The 23270-nt window shown below is 43.9% G+C and overlaps 3 non-coding genes and 1 pseudogene across 3 annotated transcripts; 1 reads left to right on the forward strand and 3 right to left on the reverse strand.

The window, feature by feature from the left end:
* Positions 1–6255: 6255 nt before the first annotated feature.
* Positions 6256–6327, reverse strand: Trnac-gca (transfer RNA cysteine (anticodon GCA)). Its single transcript has one exon. It is a non-coding gene; the product is annotated as a tRNA-Cys (tRNA).
* Positions 6328–7252: 925 nt separating this feature from the next.
* On the reverse strand, positions 7253–7324 carry Trnac-gca (transfer RNA cysteine (anticodon GCA)). Its single transcript has one exon. It is a non-coding gene; the product is annotated as a tRNA-Cys (tRNA).
* A 10350-nt stretch (positions 7325–17674) lies between these two features.
* On the reverse strand, positions 17675–17746 carry Trnac-gca (transfer RNA cysteine (anticodon GCA)). Its single transcript has one exon. It is a non-coding gene; the product is annotated as a tRNA-Cys (tRNA).
* A 5241-nt stretch (positions 17747–22987) lies between these two features.
* LOC124992041 (uncharacterized) lies at positions 22988–23101 on the forward strand (annotated as a pseudogene).
* The last annotated feature ends 169 nt before the right edge of the window (positions 23102–23270 follow it).

The raw sequence follows: 23270 nt of genomic DNA on the forward strand, positions 1-23270 counted from the left end.
GGGAGCCTTTGCAAACAGTTCATTATGAGATCATTTCATGGATCTCCCTATGTTCCAAGGAATCATATTCTTGGACTGCACATTGTTGGACATAGCCTAGCAAATCTGCCAGGATATACATAACACATCATGTTCTTACAGGAACGAGGGAGGGATCACCTTACAGTGGAAGATTTCTGGGCTTAAAAAGGCTTTATTGGTAGTTAGGAAAGTGTGAATCTTTGCCCTCACCTGCCTAGAAAGTGCATATACTAGGACCCAATCAGCTCAAGTATACTATTTTCCATTGAGGCAGGTCAGTCCAGCTAAACTAACCAGAGTGGATTAGTGAGAAGGGAGAGAGAATCTGAACTATCAATCAAAGGATTTCTCCCTGCTTGTGCATGTTGTATTTTTTAGAAAATATTCTATGCCATCTTATATTGTGTTTTATTGGCAAAATTGGCTCATAATATCATTTTACAACCTTTTTAGTGCCTTTGAAAACTTTAATAATGTAATCTCTTAATGTTCCTTATTTGGGTTATCAGTCTTTTCTTTTATCCTTTGTTAACCTTGTCTGAATTATCATTTTTATTATTTATTTCAAAGAACAAGTTTAGCGTCATGGATCCTATCCATTTTGTACTGCATTAATTGATGCTTTCATTATTTAAACTTTACTACCGACATCCTTACCCTTTTTAAATTTATTTTTCCATTCTATTTCAATGGTTTTTGAAATCAATGTTAAGTTATTCTTCACTTTTCCTTTTACATTGTTGTAGATGAATTGAGGCTATTTATTATGGGTTATTTAGAAGTAAAACATTCAGTTTTTACTTATACTAGAGTATTTCTAAATCTGGTTGGGTTTTTTAGTTATTTGGCACTATTGATCTTTAGCATGATTTTATTTTGGTTGGAAAACATAACATTTATGTTTTTAATACTTTGGAATTCTTAAACATGCTTTATAGTTCAATAGTTAGTGTGTCATGATTTCTTGAAAGAAACATGCTCTGCAGTTAAATGCAATATTCCATACATTTTATTTACATCATGTTTGTTAATCATGTTGTTTAAATCTTCCATATCAATTCACAAGAAAAGATTATGAAGACCTCTCACATACGAATTGCAAGGACAATTTGTCCATTTTTCTTTTTTAGTTCTGTTAACTTTTCCTCAATGTGTTTTGAGGTTCTGTCATTACATGAAAAAAATTTGGAAATACTACACTTATGAGATAAATTGACCTTTTTATTAATACAAAATTACTCTCTTTATCCTTGTGTTAGTCAGCTTTCTCTTCTGGTAAGAAATACCAGAGATCACAGATTCATTAAAAAAGTTTGTTCGGACTCATAGATTTGGAGGTTTCAGTCCTTGCTCACATGGTGTCATTGGTTTGGGGCCTGTGGCCAGGTAGCACCTCACAGCAGGGGATACATGGCAGTGCTAGGATGGCTTCCCAGGGGCTCATCTCTCCCCAAGAGGCCAACAGTTGTGTTTGAACGTGGGCTCTCATTTCCACAAACTGACACACTATGAATGTCTGCAGCAACCAGCAAAGACTTGGCCACGGAAATGGGAGGAAGAGCAACAAAAATGCAAACACAAAACAATTAGAACACTGGAGACACAGTACCAGGTGTTTTCGTGTTGTGGGGGCCCAGATGAAGGAACCTTTAACATGCATCCTGGAAGCTGAGACTCTGAGCAGGCACACAGGGCCCCACAAGACATCTTCCCTCCCCTCTCACACCTCACCCTCTGCCTCTCCCCTTCCCTGCTGTGCCCTACAGATTCTAAGTGCCAGTGTCTGCCATGCCAAGTGCCCCCACACCTGGAGCTTCCTCAGAATTTCTTCTTGCTGACTGAATTGCCCCTGGCCATTTGTAAACAGGGAAAACACCCAGGGTCACTCAGAGATTCAGCTATCTCCACGAAAACAATGACCCTGCCCATCCCCACGCACCATGGTGTTGGGGAGCAGAGGAGGTCCAGGCATAACCCTGCTACCACCAGCCAGGATTCCATTTCCCTCCTGTCAAACAGGACTTGAGTTTTGCATAACATTAGGGTTTTTGTTACATAAATTGGGCTCTTTGGGAGTATTTCCTGTTGTAGTTTGGATCTTAAATGTCTTCTAAGGATCAGGTATTCATGGCTTGGTCCCTGGGGTGGTGCTATTGGGAGTTGGTGGAGCCTTTATACATGGGAGATCTTCAGGTCATTGGGATGTCTTTGGAGGGAATGATGGAACCCGACCCCTCCTCACTCTCTTGTGTTGAGGCAAGCAGCATTACTTCACCACTCACTCCTGCCATGATATGTTCCCTCACCAGACGCCCAAAGCAGTAGGGACAACATATCATGGACTGGAACCTCCAAGTAAACCTTTTCTCCTTACCAGTTGATTACCCCATGTATATGTATAGTAACAGTATTCTGACTAACATACTTCCTAAGAGATTTAAAATAAGAAATTACAGTACTATTCCATGAATTCCTTTTCTAGTAGGAAACCATCCTACAACTCAGCATAGATCTTGTACTGTGGGGAATGGAAGATCATGCATCATCCCACAACAGAGCCTGCATACATAAACTTCTCCAAGGATATGGGTCCTGGAATCTTGTGTCTCTTGAAATAAATAATTCAACGTGCAATAAGACAAGACCAGAATCTTTTCCTTTAACAGAACCTTTCCAAAATAGCTAGTCAGTTTTAAGAGTCACTTTCTGTTCCTTCACCTGAGTAGATTTTGGAGATAATTGTAAAACACATTGAAGTACACGGTGTTGTTCTTGGTACTTTAAATTCTTACAAGCACAAAGAGGTGGGACTCTTATTAGCATCCCCCATTGTACAGATGCAGAAACTGAGACACAATAGAGGTTGGGCAAGTTATCAAAGATTAAGCCCTTCACCCCAGTATATACTCTGGAGGTTCTGTTCCTGTGTTCAAAATGTTATTGAAAGATGGTGGAGCTTTTGTATGTGGGCTTAATGGGCCATCATCAGGTCATTCAGAGTTGTCACTGGAGGGAATAGTAAATCCCTGGCCCCTCCTCACACTCTCTGCCTTTCTGACCATGGGATGAACAGCATTGCTAAACCACAGCCCACTGCCATGACTTGCTGCCTCACCATCAGCCCCAAAGTGTGGGTCAACATATCATGCACCAGAAAATTCCATACTAATCTTTTCTCTTTATCAATTGATTAGCTCAAGTGTAAGTGATTGTAACAGGATTCCTAAGAGACATCAGATAAGAAATTCCAGTAGAGAGTGGATGGTGCCTGAAAGGAGATGTTGAAAGTGAGCTAGGCAGCTGTCCCAACCTCCTCACAAACCAAAGGAAGCAGGGAAGGAAACGCGGAACTGAGGGGACTCTTAGTAAAAACAAGATCACAAATTTCCTTCACTTAAAAGAAGTCAGGATAATACTGATAGATGAGTACACATACAAATGATATAACAAAAATAAGGGAACAAACCATCACAAACAAGCCAAAAGCTTCAACAACAAACTTCATTGATGCCATAGTGGAGGAAACGTCAGAGAAGGAATTTAGAAAGTATATAGTTAAACTGTTCTATGAACTAAAAGGCAATGTAAGGAGTGAAATCAGAGAAAAATACAGGAAGTGAATGATCACTTAGAGAGAGAGATTCTGCAAAAGAACCAAAGAGAAACCCTCAACATGAAGGAATTAATAAACCAAATTAAAAATTTACTGGAAAGCATCACCAATAGATTAGGCCTATTCGAAGATATATTTTCAGGTCTCAAAGACAAAGTATTGAAAATACAGTTGAACATGGAGAAATGACTTTAAGAGACTATGAACAGAATATTCACAAAATACAGGATAAGATTAAAAGACCAAATTTAGGATGCATAGGGATAAATGATGACTCTGAAATACAAACTAAAGGAATGCATGATCTTTTCAATGAAATAATATCAGAAAAGTTCCACACCTTAAAAATGAAATGGATATTCAAATAAAGGAGGCATATATGACTCTGAATATACAGAATCATGATGGGTCCCACCCCAAGACATATTATTAGGAAAATGCCAAACATACGAAATAAGGATAGAATTTTTAAAGGTGTTAGAGAAAAACACCTGATCAAACTTAGAGGCAAACCAGTTTGCATCACAACTAATTTTTAACACAGTCCCTAAAAGCTACAAGGTCTTGGAATAATATATTCCAGGCTCTGATAGAAAATGGATGCCAAGCAAATATACTATATCCAGCAAAACTAAGCTTCAGAAGAGAAGATGAAATAAAAACCTTCCATGAAAAATAAAAGCTAAAAGAATTCATAACTAGAGAGCTTGTACTATAAAACATACTCAGTATAATATTTCACCAAGAAGAAATGAAAAATAAAAATGAAAACCAGCAGAGGAAGGGATTACAATAGAATACTTAAAGGAGAATCTGATCCCATTTAAACACTAGAAATAAATCAAAATTATAGGAAATAAAAATCATCTCTCAATAATAACATGGAATATAAATGGTTTAAACTCTTCAATCAAGAGACATATGTTTGCAGATTGGGTGAAAAAACAAGACCCAACAATATGCTGTCTGAAAGAAACTCACTTCATAGGCAAAGACATTCACAGACTTAAATTGAAAGGATGAGAAAAATAAAAAGCATATGATTCACCTGGATCTCATAAATGAGAAAGGGTTAATTGTCTCATATCAGATAAAGTGCACTTCAAGGAAAATTAATCAGAAGAAACAAAGAAGGTCATTTCACAATGCTTAGGCAATCATAAAACCAGAGATAATGATCATAAATATTTACAACTAAATACAATGAAGTATCTACAGACAGCAAATACTTCTCAACATAAAGAATCCAATGGATTCTACTCTCATGTATAACTAAAGAGAAAAAAATATTTAAAAATAATCAAATAGACCACAATACAATCATACACGTTGACTTTAACTCACCTGATAGATCATTCAAACACAAACTAAATAAAGATATTACAGAACTAAAAAATACAAGTAATAATTTGGACTTAATAGACATCCATAGAATATTTCATACATCAATGACTGAATTCATTTCCTTCTCAGCAGTACGTGGAACACTTTCTAAAATAGACCATATTTTAGGCCACAAATCAAATCTTAGCAAATACAAAAAATAGAGATAATATCCTGCATTCCATCAGATAGTAGAATTTGAAATTAATGAGAAGATAAAAATACAAACTAATTTAATACTTGGAGAAAAATAATACATTTTTGTGACTCTTTTTTTGTAGGTGGACAAAATACCTTTATTTACTTATTTTTATGTGGTACTGAGGAATAAACCCAAAGCCTCATACATGCTAGGTAAGAACTCTACCCCTGAGCTACAACCCAAAACATAAATAATGCACTTTTGAATGATGAATGGATAGCAGAAGAAATCAGGGGAGAAATAAAATATATATATACTTAGCGATAAATGAGATAGTGATATCACATACCAAAATCTTTGAAAAACTATGAAGGCAGATCTAAGAAGAAAGGAAGAAAGTTTATAGCATTGAGTACATCATTAAAAGGATAGAATGATACCAAATAAAAAATCTATCATTACATACCAAGGCTGTAGAATAAGAACATACCAACACCCAAACCAGTAGAACACGAGATCAATAAAATCAAACTGAAACCAATAAAATTCAGTGTGTACTGATTATACCCAGACAGTAACTCTCCAGAGATCTACGGCCTCTTTCAGGTCTTCACCTCATGATTGTGTCTATCCCTGTTAGCATGGTCTTACCCTGACCCCCATCCTAACCTGCCAGTTTGGGATCTGGGAATTCAGAAGCACAGCTCATCACCCAGTGGCCAAATCTGGGCCAAATGAAACACCATTTCTCCTTGACTGTAAACACAGGACGAAGATGGGGTGTGGAGTGTGAAAGAGAAGCAGAGGCAGGGGAAGGTGGAACACAGCACCAGGTGACCTACTGTGTGGGCACTGTATTAATGATGTAGGGGACTCCAACACAAGGTGGTTTGAGGCTTTTAGATGATGATAGAGGGGTTGAGGATGTAGATAGAACCTATACATAAAATGGATATCAGTGAAGTCCCATGTCATGCAGCTCTGAACAGCAGGATCTAAAGTGGTTTATAGTACCAAGTAATGGGATTCTCCCAATGTCACCTAAGGCCACCTAAGAGGTACTGGTTAAGGTAGCTACCAAAATAGTATATAAGCAAGGGGGCACCTGGATTTGAACCAGGGACCTCTTGATCTGCAGTCAAATGCTCTACCCCTGAGCTATACCCCCACTTACAGGGAATCCCTAATTAGCACCTTTTCATCTGAGGCACCACACCCAGACTACCTGTGACTTCTATTGTAGGTTTCTCTGCATGTTCTAGCATCTGACAGCTTTCTCCACTGAAGTCTGCTCTACCCTCTTTCATCCCAACCTTAACTAGTCACCTCCAACTCCCCTCCCTCCTCACACTGTGCTGGGGGAACCATCTTTGCACCTGGAAAGCACACCTGACTCCAGCATTTCCCTACGTCCACACACAGTGATCAGACGAGAGCTGCTGATCTTCAGTGAACCTCACACACAGTCCAGGGATAGCCTGCTCCATACTCCAAGGCATCAAGGATGGGGATCATTATTTCACTCCATCACTCATTCCATCAACAAATGATCATGGAGCTTGATAGGTACTGAACCTTGTCATCCAGGTTGAGGTCAGAAAGATAGAGAAGATATAGTCCTTGTTCCTCAGAGAGTTGTGGTCCAAACAAGAGAAAAACCTAGGGAAAAAACTTCACAGAAGTTTCAGGGAGGAAGGACCCTGGCCCAGTCATCAGGAGGACCTTCCTGGAGAAGTGACAAGGAGGATTTGCCTAAGGAAAAGCTGGACTCCCCAACACCACAGACTTCAGAAGGCTGGGTGTCCATGGAATGATGGAGCCTCAAGATCATTGCTTGCAGGAAAACCTGTGCCACAGATGACCAGCCATGTCGTGGAGGAGTCTCACAGCCTGCCCTCTGCTGTCTCCTTGTGGAGAGAATGACACAGATACGACCTGAGCAGAATCCAGAGCACAAAGTGTATATACATAAGTTCATGCCTGTGACACTGAGGGGGATAAGACTTAAGTAGATGACATGGGTCTTTATGTCACTCCCTGTCATTTACCACTTTAGGAATTTTCCTCTTTGGCATGCAAAAGAGACTCTAGCAAGGGGGCACCTGGATTTGAACCAGGGACCTCTTGATCTGCAGTCAAATGCTCTACCCCTGAGCTATACCCCCAGCAGCTGTGTGTGTGTAATAAGTACCCTAAATCCATAGCTACATGCTGGATCCTCCACCTGGAGATGTGCATTTGCTAGTGCCTACCAGCATATGCCTCCTTCCTGTTAGGCCACACCCCTTGCTGTCTACACACCTTCCTCCCTAGAACCTGAAGCAAGAACAAAAAAATCTTAGATGTCTGAAGCTAGAACCTTCTTCACACTCAACTAGAGGAGCCAGACCACAAGTGCTGGCTGCTTAACTGACCTTCAGAGGTGAGGGTGGGGCCTGGGATGGCAAAAGCAAACATCCTTGGTGTCTCCCTGAGAACTCCTAACCCAACCTCTGAGAAGGGCATCTAGGGATCTTGTGTGCCTCTAGCAGTTCCCTGTGGGATTCTGACTCACATGTGGTTCAGAGGTATTCATTTAATCTGCACCTATGTTAGCTCCTCATCCCTGTGATCAAAATCTCTGACAAGAACTACTTACAGGAAGAAAAGTTTGTTTAAGTCTCCCAGGTTCACAGGTTCAATCTGTGATCATGTGACTGAAATGTTCTGGGCCCAAGGTGAGGCAGAACATCTTGAGAGAAGATTGTGGTGAAGGAAAGATGCTAGCTCATGGCAGCCAGAAAGCAGAGAGAACGAGTGAAGCACCAGGGACAGAATAAAAACCACAAAGGCACATTCCAAATGACCTCTTCCTTTTGCTACACCACAATGCCTAGAGTTACTATAAATCCAGATTATTAATCCATGAAATGAATTAAACCAGTAACTGGGCTACAGTTCGCATAATCAAATTATTTCACCTCTGAACTTTCCTACACTGAAACTGTAGATTTTATGAGATATCAGAGATCCAGACCATGACAGTGACCTTTCATGCGGTAGACCTAGAAAAAAAAAAAAAAACAAACAGTAATTCATCATGCCAGAAAAATATCACCTGCTTGGTGATGGAGTCATAATGGAGCCCACATTGATGATGAAGGGCTTCTGTTCCCCAAACACTCTGGGGCAGGGGATAAACCTCCTCTGTATCTCTCCTTCCTCTCTGCTAATTCTGCCTTTTCTTAATCCCTCAAGGCTCAGACAGAAGGAGCCTGAACAGAGGATCCAGTGACCCCAGATCCCCTATTGAAAGGTGGAGAAATGTCAATCCAGAGACCCACAGTCCCTGGAGCATGAACAGTGGCTGCAAACATGTGGTCCCTATGAAAGTGGGGCCAGCAGGTGGCAGCATCTTGAACCAAGGGCTTCCTGCTGTGCACACAGTTGCTTTGCCCTGAGTTATCCCCTGGTCCCTGTTCAGACCTTCCTGATTAACACTGAGTCACAGCCTAAGATCCAGGGTGGACTCCCATAGCTCTTCATCTAGTGAACTAGAGGGCAGTGACTGACCTCACTCAGGCAGACCTCATTCTCACCTTGAGCTGGGCCTGTCCTTCCCCAGAGACCTATGCCAGCACTTCTAGAAATCTTCCTGCCCAGCACCCTGCACCTCCTTCTCCTCTGCACCTGTGTGGGGCTACAGTTTAGAGGGTCACTCTTCAGAACTGGAAGCTGGCTCTTTCCTTCTCTCCTGAGTTTTCTCCACTAATCCCCTCCATCAGGACTCCCAACTCCTCTCACCCTCTGCCATTGCTGCCCTAAGGGGTTTGTCTTGCATTTCCACTCTCTGCTCTCTTCCCCTGTCATGTTCCAGTCCTAGATGGAAAGGGAGACACATTTCCAGAGAGGCCAGGACACCAGGCTGGCCCCACACCCTCAGCTCTGCACAGCTGGAGAGACCGGACCAGGCACAGCACCTGGCTACTTGAGCCCTCAAACCTCAGACTTCCATCTTTATTGGAAAATCTCAAAAAATTCTTAGCAAATGGCTAGATACAGGAATAAGCAAGGAACTGGGCCAAGAGATTCTTCTGACACCATCTGCTCTCTGGATCAGTAACGTGCAAAATATACTCACTTCTACACAAGGTCAAGGCCTCATCCTATTGATAAGTTTTTCTTATTCTCTTGGAATACTGTCATTCCCAAGACTCCAGTTGTTCCCTCTCCCCCTTTTTTATTTGCATTGCAAATATACATAATGCTAGGATTGATTTTTAGGTATTCGTAGGTGTACAAAATAGAATAATATTATGACCAATATCATTCTCCAATATTTCCCTTCTCCATCCTTTCCTTTCTCATCCTAGTCCCTTTCCTCTATTCTACTGACCTACCCACATTTTCATGAGATTCCACCAACTTTCCTTTCCTTTTTCCTCTGTATCTATCACATATGAGAGAAAATACACCACCTCTGACTTGCTGTTTGGTATGTTTGACTTAACAAATGAGATTAGTTCATTTGCAAACTCTGAGGTTTGGTTTTGATTTCTTCTGTAGGTAGTATTTAATTCAATATTTTCTGTAGCACCAACTTAGTAGTCATGAATTCCTATAGTGTCTGCTTATCTTGGAAAGTTTTTATTTCCTTTTTGATTCTAATGGATAACTTTATTGGATCTAGCAATCTTGGTGGACGGTTATTTTCTTTCAGTGCTTGCAACACCGCATTCCAAGCCCTCTTGGATTTTATACTTTATACCAGGAAATCAGAAATGTTTCTGATGGGCTTGTCTCTAAATGCAACCTGGCATTTTTCTCTTGAGGATTTTACAATTCTATCCTTGTTCTGCATATTAGACATTTTAATTATCATATGTCATGGAGAGATTAATTTTTGGTCTTGTCTCTTTGAGGTTCTGAATGCCTCTTGTCCATAAATGCCCAGATCAGTCTCTTATTTTGGTCATGGTTATTTACCTCTTTTCCTTATTATGATCTGATTGTTTAAGACTGGCCACTTTGTCTTCCAGCTAAGTGAGTCTGTCCTAAGCATGGTTTACTCTATCACAGAGACCTTCAAGTGAACATTTTATTAAATTTATTTCATTTCTTTCATTTCCAAGATCCATTTGGTTTTTCAATATCTCTATCTCCATATTGAATTTCTCATTCATATTCTGTACTTAATTCATTAATTCATTCAGTTTCCCTTCTGTGTTCTCTTGGAATTCATTCATCATCTTAAACATTCTTTGTAATTTTTGTCTGCAATTTCATATCTTTAGTATCACAGTTGCTGGTGAATTATGAAGATTTGGAGGCAACATGTTCCCTTGTTATTTCATAATTCTTGTATTCCTGGGTTGGGTTTTATTCCTCTGTTGATGTGGATTTCTCCTCCACTCTGATGTGGGGTCCTGTTTTTATGACACAGCTTTTCTTGCAATAGTGTTCGAGGATATTAGCCTGATGTGAATTGTTCAATCTGTTTCCAGATGAATTTTGTCATGTAGCATTCCTGCTGGTTCCTTGGTGATGATTAGTATATTTTGATGGAATGTTAATTGTATCAGAGCTTGAGGATTATACTTTCTCTACACATCTCAAACGAGTGATATCCTGTTATAGATATGACAACTTGTGTTGTATAAAGCAATGTATGTGGGATCCACCTCTGTGATTGCTCTTCTTCACTTAATAACTCTATACATGCTAAAGGAATATGGGAATGATGTAGACTGACACACATCATAGAAGTGGTGTCCACAGCCTTTGGTTTAATTCTTTCTCTTTTTGCTATAGGAGTTGATGTCCATGTTGGGACCTGAGAGACCCCCATACTGAATTCTAATTGGGGCCTGGGCATTAGTTTGGGGGTTCATTCATAACATGCTTTGGACAAAAGTGACATTGAAGTTTTATGGTGGCTAATTTGTGTATGGATCAAGATTTGCTCTCTTTTGTCTGGTTTAGTTCAGGGGCAGAATCTCAACCCTTTGAACTTGGGGTGTCACCATAGATTCCTGGAACCTCACAGAAAAAAGGAAAACAAACAATAGCAACAACACAAGTAAATAATAGACTGCATTAAAACAAAAGCCCAGGGCCTACTATGCCATGAACCCCACAACAGCCATAGAATTAGGGATGGTAGTCAGTGACTGTCAACAGCACAAGCAAGAAATAGGCATGAACTGAATGTGTCATTAACAAAAACAGCAGGTGTGCACTGTGCCACCCACAGTGTGAGTCACTGCACAACCATAAAGGTGGGGCAGGAGTTATATAGACCAAAGAGCTCTACAAGGTGGTAAAATACACTTCATGAAGACAAAGGGAAATAGGATAGGAAGGTGGGGGACGTTTAGAATGTTCCAACTGTGAACAGAGAGAAAGCAGAGAGACCTAGAGAGTGATGGCTATAAGGAGGGGAAAATAAATAAAAGGGAACAGCCAGTAAGGAGAGGGAAAGAGATAACAAGATAATTTGGTTATTAGGGAGGAAAAGAAAACAAAAACATAAACAAAAACAAAGAAAAAGTGGAAAACAAACAAAACAACCATAACCTTCAACATCAAGAAAAAAAGTATACAAAAGGTAAAACTGGGAAAAAAATGAAGTAAATATGTATGTGCATGTATATCTGCATGAGTCTTCCCCAAGAAGAAGCAAAGAAGGAGAAGAGGAAGAGGAGGAAGAGGGGAAGGAGAATGACGAGGAGGAGAAGGTGGAGGAGGGGAAGGAGGAAGAAGAGAAGTAGGAGAAAGAGGAGGAGGAGGGAGATGGGGGAAGGACAGGAAAAGAAAAAGAATGAAAGATAGAGGTGGCAGAAAACATTCTGTCCATATTTTTCCTTGGTGCATTACAGGTGTACATGATGATGGATTTGTGGTTACATATTTGGACATGCACACAATATGACATTGTAATCTGACCAATATCACTCCCCAGCACTTTCCCGCTCCTTCCCTGCTTCCCATCTTTGGAGGTGAGAGTGGGGTCCTGGGATTGGCAAGAACAAACCTTCTTGACTACTCCCTGAGAGCTCCTTACCCAAACCTCTGGAGATGGGACCTAGGGATCATGTGTGCCTCTAGCAGCTCCCTGCAGGATCTGACTCACAGACAGTTTGGAATGGTTCATGGTATCTTTGCCCTACCAAGCTATAGACCTGTAGAAAGGGACAGAAGTTAAATTCATGCCTAAACAAGACACACCTGATTAATGACCAGACCCTACTGAGAGTCCACACTGATGCTAAAGGGCCAAAAGCCCTGGGGCAGGAGACGAGTGCCTGCCTTCCCTCTCTTCCTGACTTATTCTCCACTTGCAGAATCTCTCATCGTGTCAGGCAGAAGAAGTAACTGGCACACAGGATCCAACCCCCAGGAAGTGATGTGCCAGAGTCAGAGAGAACTCTGCTCTCTGCATCATGACAGCTCCTGGGCTCAAAACCTGTGCTTGGAGTGGAAGGAAGGGCCAGCAGGCCAAGGAGGTGGAACCAGCGACTCCTTGACATGCAGACCCTTGCTCTCTCCTCAGTGCCCTCCACCTGTTCAGACGTCCCCGATGAACACCAGGTCCCGATCACTACACCCAAGGGTCCAGGAATTCCTGCAAGGTCCCCTCCTTTCTGATGGACTTGTCATCATTCAGACAGGCCTCACTCAAGCTTTCTACTTCCCCACTCTTCCCCATGGACCTGTGCCAGAACAGGCACAAATCCCCCCTGCCCAGCACCCTGCACTTGCCAACCTCCATAGCTGTGGGTATCGGGGTGGACAGCCCCTGTGAAGAGCTGCAGCCTCACCCTCTCCTGCCCTCTGAAGTCCATCTCCTCTCTCCACCTCGTCCCCCTGTGCCCAACCCTGGTCCTAGGGAGTGTCCTGCACCTTCACTCTCTGCTCTGCTCTCTTCTCAGCTTCTAGACCTGGACTTTGAATGGGAGGCCCCCCTCCCAGAGACACCATGACTCCCTTTTGGCCCCAACCAGCAGCTCAGCACAGACTGCACTGGAGGACCTGACACAGGACAGGTCATTGAGCTCCAGTTCAGGCCTCCAGCACACACTGGAGTGGGACCAGCATCTCCTCCCTGTGGGCCATTCCCCTGGAAGCGTCACTATCAGACCAAAGACCACAGAGGCCCAAGGATGCAGAGTCAGAGCCGTCACCCAAGCGGGAGTCGCATATGGAGGCCGAAAGCTGGAGGGAGCTCAGGAGGCTGGAGCCCAGAACTCTTGTGATCTACAAAGATCCTCAGGGCAAGGACTCAGGTTTTCTTCTCTGGCCAGGAATATATGAAGCATGTGTGTGAGCTATGAAATACACTCCAATACACATGACATAAGTCTTCGAACTTCTCCACAGGCCTTTAGAAGACAGTGAGGAACAGTGTTCTTCAGTCTCTGGTCTTTGCATCACTCATCTGCACCTGCAGGTGAGTCATGGGCTCCTGGTGGTCCACAATTGACATGGAGACCAGGGAGGAAGGACCTTGACTTGGCTTCTGAGGCTGCAAGCTGAGCCATTTCTTCACAAGGCTCACGCCACTGGGGACCCTCACAACAAGCAAAGGGCATTCACAGGCTGGGGACAAATAAGAAGAAAAGGAACCAGTGCAGGGGAATTGCCCCCTCACCCCCCAAGGAAAGAGAGGCAGGCACAAAGCAGGACTGAAGGGCTGGAGGGGGTTACAGAAATGGCAGCAGAGAGCTAAGGCGTGTAAGAAACTGACCTAGGACCTTCTGGTCTCTCCTGCAGGAAGATTCAGCATGGGACCCAGCAGAGGAAAGGACACTGTGTTCCATACCATGTTCAGTGAGCAAAGAACGTGTGCACAGGATCCTGTGCCTGTGACTTGGACCTGTGCTCCTCAGGGGGCCTCACTCCAACACCCAGGGTTGCCTAAGGAGCGTGTTTCAGTGCTGAGCCCCCACCCCACAGTGATCTGCCTCGAGAGTTGGTCACCTTCTCCTTGTCCTCACCCAGAGCTCATCCAAATGGCCACACCTCCCACAGTCACCCCCTACCCTGCCCTGGCCCCTGTCTCTGCCTGCAGCCCCACGTCCTCTGTCCCTCACTCAGGGACTGAGGCACCAGCTGCACATCATTGCTGCTCAACCTGGAATGTCCTTTACAACTACATCATGTGGTAAGTGACAACGTCACTTTTCTGCCACGTAGAATCATTGGAAGTTAAAGTAGATGTGAGCAGGAGACTGTGGCCCTCAATTAGTGTTCCCCATTCCTCCTAAGTTCTGCTAATAGGATCACTAGGCGTGATCTTGTTTTAAATAAGGTCAGACAGAAATTCTGATGCAAAGTCAAGCTGGGTAACACGGAAGCAGCCTGTCCCTCCATAAGGGAAACTTCCAAAGCAACTGGGGCTCCTGAGTCAGCACTTGGAGGTGTCGTGGACCGAGAATTTGACCTGGTTCATCATTTTCCTCCTGAGGTTCTCGCCAGAGAAAAACAAAACACTGGAGCAGCTCAGAGGTTAAAAGTCTGACAAAGTAGGGGGCACCTGAATTTGGACCGGGGACCTCTTGATCTGCAGCCAAATGCTCTACCCTGAGCTGTACCCCTACTCATGCACAGCCTCTCATGAGCACCTTTTCAGCCATGGCTCCACACCTGTGCTGCCTACCTATTCATCATCCACTGTTTTCTCTGCTACCTTTCTCTGCAGGTTGGAAGCCCAAAACAAAGGTGCCAGCATTCAAAACTGTGAACTACAAAAACCTGTTTTCTTAATACATTTTCAAGTCTTGGATACTTTGTTATAGCAACAAAAATGAGCTCATACAAGAACTAACCAGATAGTTGAGAAAGATCACTCCATACAAAATCAATATACAACACTGAATGTCATTCCTCACATATCAGCAGTAATCGATTAAATAATGAATCGGTGTACACAGTCTATTCATAACAAAAACAAAAGTCATATGATAACTAGAAAAAACTGAATATATGTATGATTTTGTTGTTCATGAACAAAAATATAAAATAACTGCTGTGTGTAAAAGAAATCTGAATTAGTGGAGATGATACCTTACTCATGGATGAGGAACTCCACATTACAAAAACATAAATCTTCTCCAATTTCCTTATATTATTCCACATAATTTCAGCAAAGGCTAAAAAGGTTGTTCAGGTTTTAGTAGAACTTGAAAAACCACTATAAAATTGAGAACGGAAGACATTTAAGACCAGCCATGACAAGTTCAGATATGAGAACAATGAGGTAGAACTTGGGCTGCAGATGGTGAGACTTAGCAAGTGAAGGTAACCAAACCAAGTGAAGGTAACTAACCAGTGAGCGCAGGAAGAGACAGACGCCAGGATGGCCAGGAGGCGTGGCCCATGCGGAGGTGGGGCCTGAGGAGGAACAGGTGACTGTGTCCTGACCCACCTGGATGCACCGTCCAGTTGGTGCTTGCAGGCCCAGCATGAGCATGACCGGCACCCCCCACCCCCGATGTTTTCCTGGTGGGATGAAAAATAAATGGAAGAATCACATAATGAAAGCAGAGTTCCGGTGGGCGTGGCACAAGCCGGTAATCCTAGGCCTAGGCAGGAAGACTGCAGACTGAAGGTTAGTCTGGGTGACTTTTCAAGATCCTGCCTCAATTATTTTTTTTTTTTTTAAAGAAACGTTCTGTGGGTGTAGCTCAGTGGTAGAGCACTAGACTGCATGTGTCTGGATCTGGGATCCACACCCAGGACCATCAAAAAACAAAAAAGGTAGGATTACAATTTCTTGGGGGAAGTACAATTGTTCTACAAATGGTACTGAAATAAATTACTTTCCACATAAAAATGGGAATCCTTTCACACTCAAAGTCCCATTCCAGGTGAAAGAAAGACCTAAATGTGAGCTTGGCTGACACTGAGTGGGTCTGATTTGAATTTCCCACATCTCTCATAATCCACGCTGCCTTTCCAAACGCTGCACTCTTCCTTAATAGTAATCTGATTTTAGTCCAAGGATCCAGGGAAACTCATTGTCCCACATGTGGTGACATGGCAGGCACAGGATCAGCTTTGGTCTCCATTGCAGCTCTTTCACTAATTCAGTGACAAGAGTCAGAGATTCTCACAACACAGTCAGAGAGCCCTGCATTTGGGGCCCCTGAGGGCCAGAGCCCACACTGTGACCTTTGAACCTATCATTTATTTCCTCAACTGAGTGGGATTAGCCATCCACCTGAAGCCACTCTTACTGCTCTCTGGTCCCTGGTGGACCATGGGAAAGTCTCACCCAACTTTTTCTCTTGTAGAATCAGAACTTCTGCATTTCCATCCCCCAAAACAACCTAAATCTTCATTATCTTCTAGTCAATAAGCTACCAGTGCACACTCCCTTCATTTGCCTGAAGGTCTGCTGCCTGGTCCCCATTGCTGGTCCTAGTCAGGGCACTTGGATTAGAGAGGAGCCCATCTCAGACTCACAGAAACCCAGAGGACAGTGGTGGGCTGGGACAGGTGGAAAGGAGCTCCTGTCCCAGCAGGGATGTCTGAAGACCCAGGCTCATAGAGTGGGCAGAACCAGGGAAGCCAGGTGGCCAGGATGGCAGCCAACCTGGTTAGGGAGCCACGCCCACCTCCAGAATGGACACTGGCCACAGCCCTTGGGCCCCTGGCAGTGCCTGGGCTCTGTCACCTCCAGGATGAACCCCACCTCTGGCCTCCCTCTCTGTGTACTTGACTCAGCACTCAGAGTCTTACTTGAGGTCAACAGTTGACCAAGTCTAAGGCATTAGCAAGTATGCTGGTTGATTTCGTATGTCTGCTGGGGTGGGCTGTGGTGGGCACACGTTCAACCAAACACCTATGGGATGCTGCTACAAAGGCATTTTTTGGATGTGATTAACACTTAAATCAGTAGTCTCTGAGTCAAGCCCATTGCCCCTCCAAGTGTAGGGGCCCTGTGGAATAACTGACTGTGCATTTGAGAAAAACCAGAGGTTCCAGAGGAAGAGAGAATTGTTCAATCCCCTGATTGGGTCTGTATTACAAAGACAGATTGTCCCACCCGCTGTCTGCTGACCAGCCTGGGGTGAGATCTCAGCTAACTCTGGTACCAGCTGTTGGGAGCTAAGGATACACACTAAAGTCACTTCATGAAGCCACTTCCAGAGAGCTGTGTAGAGGTGGATCCTTGGAGTGTTTTGTAAAGCAGGATGAGTATAAGTTTAAATAATGCTGAACTGTGACCTCGAACTGTCTGTGACTACAGCTGCCATGTCTGCTCTTCCCGTGTCTCCAGGTTATGGTGTCACCATGCAGAAAGCAAAATTACCCACTTCTCAACTGTTTGGGCCAGTTCTTAGAATGTTCTCTGTCCAGGACCCATGAGCAGTGACTCACCTTTGACGACACTGGGTTTCTCTAGATCTACAGGTGTCAGGGACACTTGACAGTGAATACCACCTGCCTCACCTCTCTCCACACTGGAGACTGAATCAATGTGGTGGAAAAAATCTGGAAATCAAAGACTGTGTTCACTGAGTGAAAATAAAAGGGGGCACCTGGATTTGAACCAGGGACCTCTTGATCTGCAGTCAAATGCTCTACCCCTGAGCTATACCCCCTGCTGCCTGTGTGTGTCTAATAAGCACTCTAAACCCGGGTGACCACACCCTGGATTTTACCACCTTCACAAGCTTAGTCACTAGTGTTAGGCCATTGCTTGTGTCCTATCCTGGAATCTAATCTACATCTACAAGTGTAAGTTCCAAAACCATTTTCCTCTCAATTAAAATCATTGAATGTTAGGAAGGATGTTAGCAAGGGATTGTGATCCCTCCCCACAAAATTAAATTTCTAAGATTCCTGGTTGAACTAATCAGGAAGATGAAGGGTGCTCTCTCTCTTTAGCAAGGTCAGCTGGTACTTCTGAGGTACATTCAGTTGGGTAACTGTGATTCAGCAATGACGTCCCTCCATACTGTCAACCTTGCAGAGCAACTAAGGACGATCTTCAGAGACCCCTGACCACAGCAGCCTGCCTTCTGCCAGGTAACTGACGGCCCAGACAAAGCTTTCACGAGTCTTAGGAAGGGTGGTGCTGAGGGTGAACGGCAAGGAGCACACTGACCAGAGGAGAGGCCAGGGAGCTTAGCCACAAAAGAACATGCCAGAGGGGCACCTGAACTCACACCAGGGACCCTTGGTCTGCAGTGAAATCGCCACCCCCGAGCTATGCCCCCTTGACTGACTGGGTTCCCCCTTCAAATTTGTCAACTGTGTTCCCACACCCAGGACTCCATGGTGCCCTGGGTGGGCTATCACGTGACTGTGAATTTTTCAATATATTTCCAAATGGGTTTCTTCTTGGGGTGGGGGTTGTCCAGCGATTGAAGTCAGGGGCCCTCAACCACTGAACCACATCCCAGCCCTATTTTGTATTTTATTTAGAGTCAGAGTCTCACTGAGTTGCTTAGTGCCTTGCCATTGCTGAGTCTGGCTTTGAACTCACAAACCTCCTGTCTCAGCCTCCTGAGTTGCCCAAATGTGTTTTGCTATATAGTTTCCTTCTTAGTTTTTGGTGATGACTAGTCTATTTTGAACGCATGTATGGTGTGTCAGAGTTTGAGGATTCCACTTTCCCTGAAGGTCTCAAACCAGTGGGTGGTGTCTTTTAGATCTGGCAATTTGTTTTCTATACAGCAGGGTATGTGAGGTGCACCCTCTGTGATTATGGCTCTTCTTTGCTTAACAATGTTGGATTTTCTAAAAAAAATATAGGAATGATCTAGAGCACGCCTGTTATCCCAGTGGCTTGAGAGGCTGAGGCAGGAGGATCACGAGTTCAATGCCAGCTTCAGCAAAAGTGAGATGCTAAGCAACTCAGTGTGATCCTGGCTCTAAATAAAGTAAAATAAAATAAATAATAAAACAAAATGAAAGAAAATAAAAAATAGGGCTGGGGATGTGGCTCAGTGGTGGAGTGCCCCTGAGTTTAATCCCAGGTGCCCAAAAAGAGAACCCTCATAGGTGTGATGTCCAGATCCTTAGTGTTAATGCTATTTGTGCTGCAGGAGTAGGTGTCCCTCAGTGGGACCTGAGGGCTCCCCTTATCCATTTCCACTTGGACCTGGACATTGGTTTGGGGTTTTATGCCCTTTATTCTTGAGAATAAATTTCAATATAGGCATAGGTTTGTTTGGGGAGCAAGGTGGGGGGGCTCTCATCTGGGTTTAGTTCAGCTGCAGATTCTCTGTGAACTTGTAGTTTCACAATGGATTCTCAGTATCTCAATGAGAAGGAGTAAACAAACAAAAGCAACAACATAAGCAAAAAATATTCAGCACCAAAACAAATGCCTGGTGCCAACTACGACATCCACAGTACAAATTAGCAAAAAACAGGAATGTTGTCAGTAATTGTCAACAGCAAAAACAATAAATACCCATGAACTAGGTCTGGCATCAAGTGCACAGCAGTGTCAACTACGCCCCCCACAGTACTAGTAACTGCCAAAGCATGAATGCTGGGACAGGAAACTAAACAGTTCTAAAAGACGGTAAAAACACAGGTCATTAGGAGAAAAGCAGGTATGCTAGGAAGGTAAGAGAAAGCTTAGAATGTTCAAAATGTGAACAGAGAGAAAACAGAAGAGATATAACAAGTCATGACTGCAGAGAAGGAGGAGAAAATAAAGTGAATAAAAATAGGGAGAGGACCAGATAATTTGACTCTTAGAGGGAGAAGAAAGGAGAGAAAGAGAAACAAGAGAAACCAAAACAAAAACCCTCACCCTCAAAAATAAGAGTAGGAAGAAACAATAACGTTTAAAATGGTAAAAAGAAGAAAAAAGAAACAAATGTATGTGCACACGTGTGGATCTCCATGAACCACTCAGCACAGCAACTCAGCAAGAGCTCTGAGAGGAGAAGGAGAGGGACAGTCAGAGAGACAAGGATAGAGACAGAGGGAGAGAGGAGAAGGTTCTTAACAGAAGATGAAAGAATTGTCTCCACTTAGGTGGTACAAATTGTGGGTGAGGATGGATGATCATTGCCTGTGGCCAACTCTCCTCCTTTCCATTTCTTCTAGGGCTTTGTACTTCTCAGAGACAACAAGGACTGGGGGGTATTAGCCCCCTGCTCTTTTGTTGCTCACTGAGGTATCAGCTGGAGTGACGTATCTGAAGCTGGTTGAAGGGGCTCTCAGGTCCCTTCTCAAGGCAGGACAGGATGGGAAGTGCTGGACAGGACAGGATGGGAGTTTTGTCTGGACAGAGCAGCTGGAGGAATTCTCAGGGTGAGGCTGCAGCAGAATTCCTAATGGAAAGTTCTAGTGACTGTGGCACAGCTCTACAAGGCCTTTGGGACTTGGCGGGTGGTACCTGCTCTTTGGTGATTAGATCCAAACATCCCTGGGGCCAGGCAGATGCCAATCTCTGCTGAGCATCTACATCTAAGGAGCCTTATGAGAATTCTACTTGTAGGGCAGTCGAGCTGACCCTCCATAGGGCTCCCGTCTCATGAATGCAGCCTTCCTAGGCTTAGTCTCCAAACGCGATCACACCCACCCGTTCAGATTCACTAGACACAAAGGCACAGCAAGTTGTTCTCCACTCAGTATTTCTAACTTGATTTCCTCTGGGTACAACCTTCTCCGTGCCTGTTTCAATCACGTTCTGCTGGGTGCACCCAAGGCCCGTGGCAGGTACTTCCAGGACAACAGGCGGTACTGTGATCATCCCGGCACCCCCAGCATCATCACGTGAGCTGGTTCCCTCTGCCACACACTTCGCCATGATGTTCAGCCTCACTTAGCATCCAATGGAATGGAGCCAGCCTCCTACAGAAATCTCTGAAACCCTGAGCCCTCAAATAAACCTTTCCTCCTCTGTAGTTGTGCTGGCCAGGTCCTTCAGTCACAAAAGAAAACAATGGCTCAATGTTAACTCAAACAATGGCGAAATCCATGTGGTGAGAAAAAGAACAGGAAATAGAACATTGCGGTCATTGACTAAAAATGGAGGGGGCACCTGAATTTGAATCAATGACCTCTTGATCTGCAGTCAAATGCTCTACCCCCGAGCTATGGTCCCACTTATCTGTAACCTCTCTTTAGCACACTTTCCTTAACTTAATCAGTGCATTAATCCACTTGAATACGTGAACTGGGTGACCAGAGCAGGCAGGTAGGTTGTGGCTGGAGGAGGTGGGTTGCTGGTGTCATGCCTTTGGGTTATGTTTTGTCCCTTGTGAGTCCAGCTTAGTCTCTCTCTCCTTCCTGATTGTCATATCCTGGGCTGCTTTCCTCCACCATTCCCTTCTCCCTTGATGTTCTGCCTCACCTTGGGCCCAGAGCACTGGAGCTGGCTATCTAAGGACTGAGACCTCTGAAACCATGGGCCCCAATAAACTTTTCCTCCCCTGCATTATTCAAGTGAAGTCTATGGTCACAGTGACAAAAAAAAACAAAAAACAAAACTGACTCAAACAGCACTATACCCAGGTAATCAATGATTTATAGTCCAGTGTATTCTCAGCATGTTCTGGAAATTGCCAGATTTCTCCACTGTAGTCTGCCCTCCACTTTTTCATCTCCAACCTTAACTAGTCCCCCTCCACTTTTCCCACCTCCAGGTGTGCTGTGGGCACCAAACTTTGCTTGTGTAAAGGACACTGGATGCAGGTATTCTGTTAAATACATACACAATGATCACACACGGGCTGCTGGTCCTGGGTCCTTAGCAAACCTCACAGATACCTCAGGAAGGGCCTCTTCTATACTTTTGAGGCCTGAAGGAGGGAGCTCATTATTTCACTCTATTTCATATTCACTCCACAAACACTCATAGAACTTGTTAGTAACTGGACACTCTCATCTTTGTAGAGGCCAGAGAGACTGGGAAGATATAATCCCTGATCTTCAGAGTCTTAGTCCAAGTATTTCCATGAGATTTCCACTGATGTGACAGGAGCCTAAGCAGAGGCCTTAGGGAGCAGGAAGTAAGCAGCCTGGTTTGTCAGGAAGTGCTTCCTGGAGAGGTGACAAGGAAGTTTTGCCAGAGGAAGAAGCTGGGCCCCTCAAACACATGGGACTCTTACAAAGCTGGATGTCCATACAATTACGAAGACTCATGGCCATTGCCTTGGAGAACGTCCTAAGACACAGCAAGATCAGCCATGACTTGGAGTAACCTCAAAAAAACCACTCTGCTGTCCTCTTCTAATAGGAGGACACAGATGTGGCCTGAGCAGAATCAAGAACACAAGGTGAACATACCACAGTTCCCACCTGGAAGATGGGCAAGGGTTAAGAGCCGTTATGGTCAACATGGGCCATTATGTGACTCCTTGTTATTTACTAGTCCACATGTTGCCCTCTCTGTCACCTAAAGGAGTCTCCAGCAAGGGGCACCTGGATTTGAACCAGAGACCTCTTAATCTGCAGTCAAATGCTCTACCCTTGAGCTATACCTGCTATGCTTAGGAATGTGTGACCAGCAACATAAACCTGAATGGCCGTACCCTGGATCCTCCACCTGGAGATGTGCACTTGAGAGGTCATATACTTCCTATATCTTACATTTCCTTCCTGATAGGCCACACCCCTTCCTGTCTACACACCTGCCTGCCACCTCTACTTATGGCCAGTACCCTTCCCTCTCTAGTTCTAAGGTGACCTTAATATCATGAATGTCTGCAACTAGAACCTCCCTCAGACTCATCTAGAAGAGCCAGACTCAGAGAGCTTTTTAGTTAACAGACCCTGTGGAAGTGAAGGTGGAGCAGGGTTGGGCAAAAGCAAAACTTCCTGGTTCTCCCTGAGAACTCCCAAACTAGATCCCCTGGGAGGATGTGTTTCTCTAACAAGCTTCTCGGCCAATTGGCTAAGATTTGTAGTATCTGTTCTTATCAGTTTAACAAGATTAATAACCAATTCTGATTCACAAATTGGAAGTACTAGTTTAAACTGTGCCCTTCTATACTGTAAACCTGAAAAAAATGAGAGTAATTAATCATGTCCAAACAAAACACACCCGATTGGTGACAGATTTATAATGGAGTCCACATTCATAATGAAGGCCTTCTGTTCACAAAACAGTGTTAAGCTGCCTCTGTTCCTTACATCACTGAGTCTGCACATGCAGCA

The sequence above is a fragment of the Sciurus carolinensis genome, chromosome 8 (genome assembly GCF_902686445.1).
Source record: "Sciurus carolinensis chromosome 8, mSciCar1.2, whole genome shotgun sequence".
In the NCBI taxonomy this organism is placed as follows: Eukaryota; Metazoa; Chordata; class Mammalia; order Rodentia; family Sciuridae; genus Sciurus; species Sciurus carolinensis.